This window comes from Saccopteryx bilineata, chromosome 8 (assembly GCF_036850765.1).
Source record: "Saccopteryx bilineata isolate mSacBil1 chromosome 8, mSacBil1_pri_phased_curated, whole genome shotgun sequence".
In the NCBI taxonomy this organism is placed as follows: Eukaryota; Metazoa; Chordata; class Mammalia; order Chiroptera; family Emballonuridae; genus Saccopteryx; species Saccopteryx bilineata.
In genome coordinates this window covers 67,540,049-67,549,868 of record NC_089497.1, presented here as the reverse complement: position 1 = coordinate 67,549,868, position 9,820 = coordinate 67,540,049, and the positions used below count along the sequence as shown (strand labels likewise).

Here is a 9,820-nt window from a genome sequence, read left to right as displayed (position 1 = left end):
GTTTTGTCTCAGTCATTTCACTGTGGGCTGCACCGACGTGTAGGACACAGCCACAGCCTCGATTCTTGTTTTCAGACTTCTTTCCCTGACGACACGTATCTAGGGAGCAACACAGTCTTCTGTTCGCTCTGTGTTCATGCTGACCGGACTCATTGCCTCCCTCCCCAGCTCCTGAAGTAGCCTCCTCTCCTGGTCTCCCATTTGTTAGGTGCTTCTTGGCTTCAGGTCTTTGGCTTTTTTTTTGCTTTTCCCCCAAGCAAATCAGCCTTTAGGGATTTGCCTTCCTGCCTCCTCCCCCTTCTTTCTTTATTACAGAAAGGATGCCTCCTAAAAGTTTACCTCCCTCTGGTAGTTGCAGCTCATTATTTATGCTATAGATTCAGAACTCATCCTTACTTGTACTCTGGTCAGTTTTTCTTTTCACAGGACCCCTCCACTTGAAAGTCCTATGCAGTTCTAATTAAAGATGTAAGATCTAAAGTAATCATCTTTTATCCCTACCCAGCATATTTTGCTACCTGGCCAACTACCCCTTTCTCCCCTTGCCTGTTAGAAACCTGTTATGACTTCTAATCTGCCAGACCAGACACAATTGTCATTTTAGTCTTTTTCTTTCATCCCAGGTTATTTTCCTTTGAGAAGTATCTTAAAATTTCCTGCCTTTTAACGTCCACTGGTACATCTTAAGCCAAGCACCAAGCTTAGATTATGATAATTCCCAGATGAAATTGCTCTATTTTTTAAAAATCCATACTAGACTTTTTAATTCAATAGTTTTTGGATATGTAGAGTTGTGCAATCCTCACCACGATCTAATTACAGAACATGTTCAACACCCCCGAAAAACCCCCGGTTACTCATTAGCAGTCACTTTCTATTCCCCATTACCCCCCAGCTCCTGGCCACCATTAATCTACTTTTTCTCTCTATGAATTTGCCTAGTCTGGTTATTTTTTGTCAATGGAATCATATAACATGTAGCCTTCTGTGACTGGTGTCTTTCACTTAACATAATGTTTTCAAGGTATAGCACCTTCATTTCTTGGTATTCACTCTTTTTTATTTATTTCATTGTATGTATATACTATGTTTTGTTTATCTATTTATCACTTGATGGACCATATTGTATTTTAATGCTTTATCTTCATAAACCATCCGCTTCTGAAAAAGCCATGCTATGACTTCCTGTACCTCGTCATTGGAAACAAACTCCCTTGATTTAAATGTCTGCCTCATATATTCCAGTCTTAGCTTTCTATTCTTGCTAAAACAACCTTCATTTAGGTTGAAATTCTTTTTAGTGTTCTTTGTAAGAAGCATATACTTTTCCTCATTAGATAATACTTTCTTCTTCCTCAAAGCCATCTATTTGTTAAGTTCAAGGTCTGTCTGATTCACAAAACCTAATAAATACTAACACATTTACTTCTTTCTTCCCTGGTCACAAATACCATTTATATAATCTCTACTATACAAATTTAGATTTAATAATATATCATCTGATGATCTTTTTTCTTTTTCATTTTTTATTTGTTAAAAGGATTGTTTTTGATTTTTGATTTTAGGCTCCTAAAAGAATCTATTTTATTTCTATATATTCTATCTGTAGTTCAAAGCATGTGGAAGGCAGTTAGATATTACTTGATTGATTGTTATGAAATCTGGCTTGGGAGAAACTTTATCACTTATTTATTTCAACAAATATTTTTTTGACTGTCATGCTGAGAAGTATTCTAAAAGAAATTCAAACCATTCCTAGTCCTCAAGAATTTAGAATTGAGTCTTGTTATAGGATAAGGAATTTTGGGGTGTAGGGCCCCTTAGTTGTTGTGTTAGACCTTTCTAACATTTTACTATGAAGAATTTGAAATATATGAGAAGTTGAAAAATTATACAATGAACACCATATACCTGTAACCAAAGTTTTGTAGTTAGCATTTAATTATATTTGCTTTATCACATACCTCTTCATCTATCCACTTGTCAATTTATCTTTTTGGTGCATTTCAAAATAAGTTGCAGATGAGTACATTTCATGCCTACATTTTTTCATGTGCATATAATTAACTAGAGCTCAATATTTGTTAATAGTTTTCAGAGATAAATTTATTAGGCAGATTAAAATAAATCCTTTTTGGTTAAGAGAGGGATTAGTGTAGAACCAGAACTAAAATAGACTAAAACCACAGTCCCAGTTGTAACAGCAAGGATGATTTGCCTTCTGAAATATTTTTCTCGACTTGTGACATTTAGCCCTTGATCTCCAAGTATGTAAAATGATTGTTTCTGTTAGACCAGTGGCTGCAGATTTTTTCTGCAGGGTTTGAATATCTGGAGTATCAGAGGTGACTTTAAAAAAATTATAAAATATCACACATAGGTAGGATATAAAACTGAGACTCCATGGACATAATAAAAAGTGAGATGGTTACCAGGGGAGAGGAATGGTTGGAGGAGTATAAAGAGGGACAAATAAACATTGGTGAAAAATAATTTGATGTTGGGTGATGGGCACACACACAATCAACTGTTCAAATGCTATAGAAATATTTACCTGAAACATATGTACTCTTATTGGTCAGTGTCACCCCATTAAATTTAATTTCTAAATATAAAAAAGAAATTATAAATTTGATGTATTAGAAAGATAGATTTTGTGGTGGTTTGTAAACAAGATGGGAGTCATGGAGAGCAGATAGAATCCTGCAAGATAGACTGTGATCCTATTCCCTCTGTATCTATGCCTAATACTCTCATAATCACTTACCTACTCCTTCCCTTGCCTTCCCAGGTGGCCTTCCCAATTCTGGATTTACCACTGACTCTGGGTCTGCAGTCTGCACTGTCACATCTCTTCACTTGTTCTTTCCTCTATTTTGGGTATTCACCCCAAGCTACAGGACTAATTTCAAAACAAGGTGCATACAATTTGAATCTCTTTCATTTCCTCATTCCTACTGTAGCAGGGTTTTTTTTTCCAACAGAAAGGAATAGGAGACTTTTGTGGTTTGGATTTCTTTCAGACTGGAAGACCAGGGTTGAAACCAAATTATCAACTGTGCTGCAGAGCATATCTGAAGTATCCCTCACACCAACAGTCTCTCACATGCCACACTGGAAGATGCTTGGGATATAAAGAGGCACCAGGAAAACTGGAAGATATACCTGAGGCCAGAGGTACTCACCCAGAATAAAATAATCACACCAGAGGAAACTTTTGAGCATAATTAATTTGGTGAAAACTCTAGATTGAACATAAATGTGGTTACACAAATGACTATTTTTTTAGGGTCTAGTGAACTGTGATAGGCTCAGAATCAATTTGAGACATAATTCAGACTTACTTAATCAGAATAATATCCTTGCAAAAAATGATAAATGTAATAAATGTAGAAAAGCTTTTATTCATAGATCTTCACTTACTAATCATGAAAAAATTCATAAAGGAGAGAGGGCTCTCCCTTGTAGTACAGAACAGGGAACATATGCTGGAAGAAACACCATGAGTGTACTGACTATGGGAAAACCTTTCTCTGAAAGGCACAGCTTACTGAGCATCAGAGAATTTACACAGGGGATACACCTCTAAATGTAATGTGTGAGGGAAGGCCTTCAGCGTAGCTCATCCTCAGTCAGCATGAGATGCACACGTTGGAGAGAAAACCTAGCAGCATAGTCTCTGTGTGAAAGCATAGCTCCTGCCTTGTTCCGCACCAGAGAATTCACATATAGAAACCCTGTTGATGTAACTTATGTGGAACATCTTTTAGACATGCCATGTCCTGATTCAGCAGGAGGTTACACAGTGGAGAGTAACTCTTTCAATGTAAAGGATATGGGAAAGTCTATAGTCGATGTTCTCCCCTTGTCCACCATGAGAGGACTCATACAAGAGAAAATGCTTTTGAATGTAGCATATATGGGAGGACTTTGGGTCAGAACCCATCCCTGTATAAATACATAAGGATTCATCAGAGAGGGGAAACTTTACCAGAGCAATCACTACAGTATGGATTTTAACCACAGCTCATTCTTACTCAAGATGCAAGCACTCTGACTTAAGTGAAATCCTATCTATATTGGGAAGAACCTCTGTAACTGTGAGCAGACTTTCAGTCAACAACCTGTTTCTCATCTTGGAGAGAAACCTTATCAATGAAATGTATGTGGGAAAGCTTGCAAAAGGAGTACAAGTTTCATAGAACATCACAGAATTCATACTGGAGAAAAATCCTGGGAATGTAAAGAATATTGAGGAGCCTTCAGTTGACGCTTATCACTTACTCAACATAAGAGAACCCACACAGGAGAGAAAGCTGTAAATGTACTGACTGTGGGAAAGTCTTCACTTGGAGTTCATCCTTCATTCAGCATGAGAAAACTCATACTGGAGAAAAACACTATGAATGTAATGAAGGTGGGTGAGCCTTCTGGAAGAAAACCAATGTGCATGGTCATCAGAAAATTCATACTGAAGAAAAACCTATGCTTGTGAGGAACATGGGAAAAACTACTTCAGTTGAAGCTCAGTTCTCACTAGACACCAAAGAATTCATATGTGAAATAAACTCTAGGAACCCTGAAATTAAGGAATGTGCAGAAATCTTTAGCTACAATATTATTCTTACCCAGTATCAAAGGATTATTACTGGAAAGAAAGCTTGAGAATATAATGAATTCTGTGTATTTTATTTGTTTGCAGAGAAAACTCTATGCTAGTAGATAGGTTTTTTTCAATAAATAAAAGCCACATTCTCAGATCTGGTTATAAACTTTTATACAAAGAACTACAAATATAATATATAACTTGTTGGAAATAAAAGCCTGTGTATGAGACTTTATAAAACTTTTAAATATATATATGCAGGAAATTACTAACTTTCAACAATTTAACATAACTTACTTTTTTTTACATCTTTTTTATAGATAAAATTCCTGTAGTAATGACCAGAACTCATTTTTAAAATTACTTGATAACTATATCCAATTGCAGCTCTTATATTGAATTCAAGATGGAAAACAATTTCATCTCCAGAAATTCACCATTCAAAGAATTTGATCAGCTGATCCAACCGATTCATTGTACAGATGAAGAAACTGAAGACCAGAAAATGTAAAATGGTCAGCATAGTCAGCTTATAAGGGTAGGGCTGGGCAGAGGATACCAGTTTCCTGGATCTTTGGCCCCAGGATCTTGACACTGAAAAGGTATTTTGGAATTCAGAGGGCTTTTAAATAAATTTTAAATTGGAAGAAGAGAGAAATCTACAATTTAGTGAAGAGGGAAGACCCATAGATAGGAAATTATATTTAAATCTACTAAATTCATGCATAAAGCTCTCTAAAATTATAATCAGGAGGATAGAAGTGAAACTGAATGTGTGTATGTGTGTGTGTGTGTGTGAAGGAAAAACTTTATGGAAGAATGATGTTAAGCTGAGTCTTAAAGAAAAAGCAGGAGAGAACCAGATGGATTGTGTAGGAGAAGGAAGGCAGTGACACATTCTGGGCAGAGAAGATGATAGGAGGAAAAGTCCCCAAATGAGAAACAGTGGCACAAATGGAGTGGGTGATCTGCAGCTTGGTGTTGTGGAACATAAAGTGGTGAGAGATGCAAGAGAGACCCTGAGTGTGAGAAAGGGCTCTAACCTCAAGTCAACAGGAATACACTGGAAATATCCTAAAAGCACAGGGTGTGTGGTTGCTCTCACCTGAATCTACATTAACCCTTTGAATAGTGAGTTATTTTCATGCTCGCTAAACCCCAGGAGTGAGCTTTTTTTTTTTCAAAAAATAAAATTGTTGGAGTGATGTCAGAGACATGGCACCATGGGGAGCGCTCCCGATATCTCTCCCTGAAACTTTAACAAATTCAACAACTAGAGACAGAAAAACAATCTCAGGAGCATCAGAAATACACATACATCAAACAAAGGTATGATTGGGCAAAAAGGTGGCTGAATATATAATCCACTGTGAAGGAAATAAGACGGAGAATGAAGTATTCCACTTTCCTCACTGATCTGAGGAAGGGATGCTTTTACTTGGCACTGAGAGGAAGGAAGGGCTGGGGGTACAGAAGGAGCTGGGCTAAGGCAGAGACATTCAAGCTGAGGAGAGAGTATGCCCGCAGTTCAGCCCACACAGAGCTAACGCAAGCAGCTGAACCCAGCAGAGGTGGGTGAGCAGTTGCCTTGTTTACTCTCGGTATCCCGGTCGGCAAGTGCAGGCAGTGTGCGAGTGGATCCACCTGGTGCTTTGGGCGTGGGTGCCTGCATTCCCGAACGAAGGGGTTGGGTTGGAGACTGTCAGTAGTGGCCCTCTGTGTGGGCTGTGACCAGAGTTTCTGAATAATTCTGGCTTCCCAAACAACAGCATCCGGGAAGTGCATGAAAGCCGGCTTCCCTACACCCAGACCTGTCTGGGCGCAGCACCTCCTCCAGCCATACAGGCTAACAAAGCACACTTCTGGGGAAGAGAACTGCGGAAGTGGTGGGGGGAAGGGCGCACAGGCAACTTGCATACAGCCTATGGAGAGTAGACCTGGGGAGTGCTGAGGCATACTAGACATGCCTGGAGGCTCATAGAAAGACACCGGGAAGGCAATCGGCTCCCAGCCCTGCCTAATTATGTTGGTGGCTCTGGCTGGCAAAGCCCTACCCAGAACCCTGTGTTGAGTAGGGATAGGGGGGAGATTTGGCAGCTCTTAGAGCCTCTGGCTCTCCAGGCAGTGGCTGGGACAACTTCACAGCTGGGTCCCAGGCTGCTGGTTCAGGAAGAAGAGATTTGGGGAGAGGCTCTGGGAAAACAAACTCTCTCATTGTTGGAGCCTGCAAACACTAACAAGCCCCACCTACCAAGGGGACTTACACCTAGTTTATGTCATCACCACAGCAACACAACAGCAAATCTCTGCCTAAGAGTGCCACAGGGGCAGAACCTGGGGTACAGCACCACCAGCCAAAAAGAGAGAGAAGAAAGAAAAAGGAAGAAGATAACTTCTCAAAACCAGGAAAAATCCACAGTCTGTATAACTTTTTCCATTTTTTCTTGTATTTTTTATCTTTTTTTTTCCCTTCCACCTTGGTCATTTTGTCCTCTTTCCATTTTATTCCTTTCTTTTCATTTTGAACTTTATTACCCATAGGTGTTATATTTTCTATTCTTTTTTTCTATGAGTATTACATTCCAAAAACCTTACTCAATTTTTTTCTCTCTCCCTTTGTTTTTCTTTTCTCTTTCAGTTTTTCTCTCATTTGAATCTCACCCACAAACAAATTATTTTATTCTAGATTCAAATTTTTTCTTTGTGGCATTTTGTGTGCTTTTTACTTCACTTTTTATCTCTTTAGCATTTCCCCCAACTCCAGCTCTCCATTCTATAGTTTTTTTGCCACTTAATACAATAGAATTTTCATTTTTCACTGTACTTTTTTCTTTTTCTTTTCTCTTACACTATTTCTCTCATTCGACCATCATTTACAAACAAATTATTTTATTCTTGATCCAAATTTTTTTCTTGTGGCATTTTGTGGGTTCTTGGCTCATTTTTTGCCTCTTTGTCACTCCCCCTTCCAACCCAAGCCCTCTGTTCTATGTATTTTTGTTCCATTTAGCACAATAGAATTTTGTTTTTCACTGAATTTTCTCAAAAATTTTTTTTATCAATTCTTATTAGTGTTATTACCAATACCGCTCTCAAGTGCCATTAAAAAAAAAAGAAATTAAATATCATGAATAACAGAATAGACAGAGATGTAGCTCAGATAGATGAGAAAATATTTATAGAAAAAAATTTCAATAGCTTAGAAACCTTGGAGTTAAATTACAGAGAATTTAAAATTGAAGACCTAAAAATACTCAGGGATATACAAGAAAGCACGGAAAGGCAATTTAGGGAGCTCAAAAAACAATTCAGTGAACAGAAAGAATACTTCACCAAGGAAATTAAAACTAAGAAAACTCAATTCATGAACTGAAAAATGAGATACAAGCTTAGCCAATAGAACAGACCAGATAGAGGAGAAAATTAGTGACATAGAAGACAGGCAACTAGAATCACTACAGAGAGAAGAGGAGAGAGACTCAAGAATTAAAAAAAAATGAGATAGCCCTAGAGAAATAGTCTGACTCCATCAGAAAGAGCAACATAAGAATAATGGGTATATCAGAAGGAGAAGAGAGAGAAAATAGAATGGAGAACATATTGAAACAAATAATAGATGAGAACTTCCCAAGCCTGTGGAAAGAACTAAAGGCTCGAATTCAAGAAGCAAACAGAACACCGAGTTATCTTAACCCTAATGGACCTATTCCAAGGCACATCTTAATGAAATTGGCACAAACCAATGACAAAGAAAAAATTCTCAAGGTAGCCAGGGAAAAGAAGAATACAACATATAAAGGAAGGCAATTAGATTATCAACAGTTTTCTCAGCAGAACTTCTACAAGCTAGAAGAGAGTGGATCCCAATATTTAAAGTTCTGAAAGAGAAAAACTTCCAGCCAAGAATACTATACCCATCAAGACTATCCTTCAAACACAAAGGAGAAATAAAAACATTCACAGATACAGAAAAGATGAGAAAATTTATCACCAGAAAACCCCCACTTCAAGAAATACTAAAGGGGGTTTTCAGACCAGACACAAAAAAACAAAATAAAACAAAACTACAAGTAAAAGCTCCATCAAGATCAAAATAAAAATAAGATTAATCTATGACAAAGAAACAAAAAAATGGAGAGGACAAAGACTAACAGTAGCAAAGGAAGACGGAGTGCAGAAGCACTCATGAGATAATGTACTACAATAAGCACGATATGTATCCTTTCATTACTTAATGGTAACTACCCCTGAAAAAACCACCACAGAAGCACATGGCTTGAAAAAAGAAGTAACAGAGAAAAGAAGTATGGATTACACCAAACAAAAACAAATGATAGAAAAATAAAAGAGAAGAACCAAACAAGATACAAAACTATCAGAAAGCAATATATAAAATGGCAGTAGGAAACCCTCAAATGTCAATAATTACACTAAACATAAATGGATTGAACTCACCAATAAAAAGATACAGAGTAGCAGAATGTATTAAAAAAGAAAATCCAACTGTATACTGCCCACAAGAAACACATCTAAGCTACAAGGATAAAAACAAATTCAAAGTGAAACACTGGAAAACAATACTCCAAGCAAATAACATCCAAAAAAAAAAAAAAAAAAAAAAAAAGCAGGTGTAACAATACTCATATCTAACAATACTGACTACAAGACAGCAAAGGTAATCAGAGACAAAAACGGTCACTTCATAATGATGAAGGGGACATTGAATCTTAATATATATGTACCAAACCAAGGAGCACCAAAATATATAAGATAGCTACTGACTGATGTAAAGACAAAAACTGACAAAAATTCAATCATACTTGGAGACCTCAATACACCACTGACGGCTCTAGATCATTCATCCAAACAGAAAATCAATAAAGAAATATTAGCCTTAAATGAAACACTAGAACAATTGGATATGATAAACATCTACAGGACATTTCATCCCAAAGTGCCAGAGTATATATTTTTTCTCTAGTGTACATGGAACATTCTCAAGAATTGACCATATGTTGGGCCACAAAAATAACATCAACAAATTCACAAAGATTGAAATTATACCAAGCACATTTTCTGATCATAAAGCCTTAAAATTAGAATTCAACTGCAAAAAAGAGGTAAACCCACAAAAATGTGGAAACTAAACAACATACTTTTAAAAAATGAGTGGGTCAAAGAAGAAATAAGCACAGAGATGAAAAGATACATAGA

At 37.1% G+C, this 9,820-nt stretch overlaps 1 pseudogene; it reads left to right on the top strand.

The window, feature by feature from the left end:
• The first annotated feature begins 320 nt into the window (after positions 1-320).
• On the top strand, positions 321-4,020 carry LOC136311697 (zinc finger protein 90 homolog; annotated as a pseudogene).
• The last annotated feature ends 5,800 nt before the right edge of the window (positions 4,021-9,820 follow it).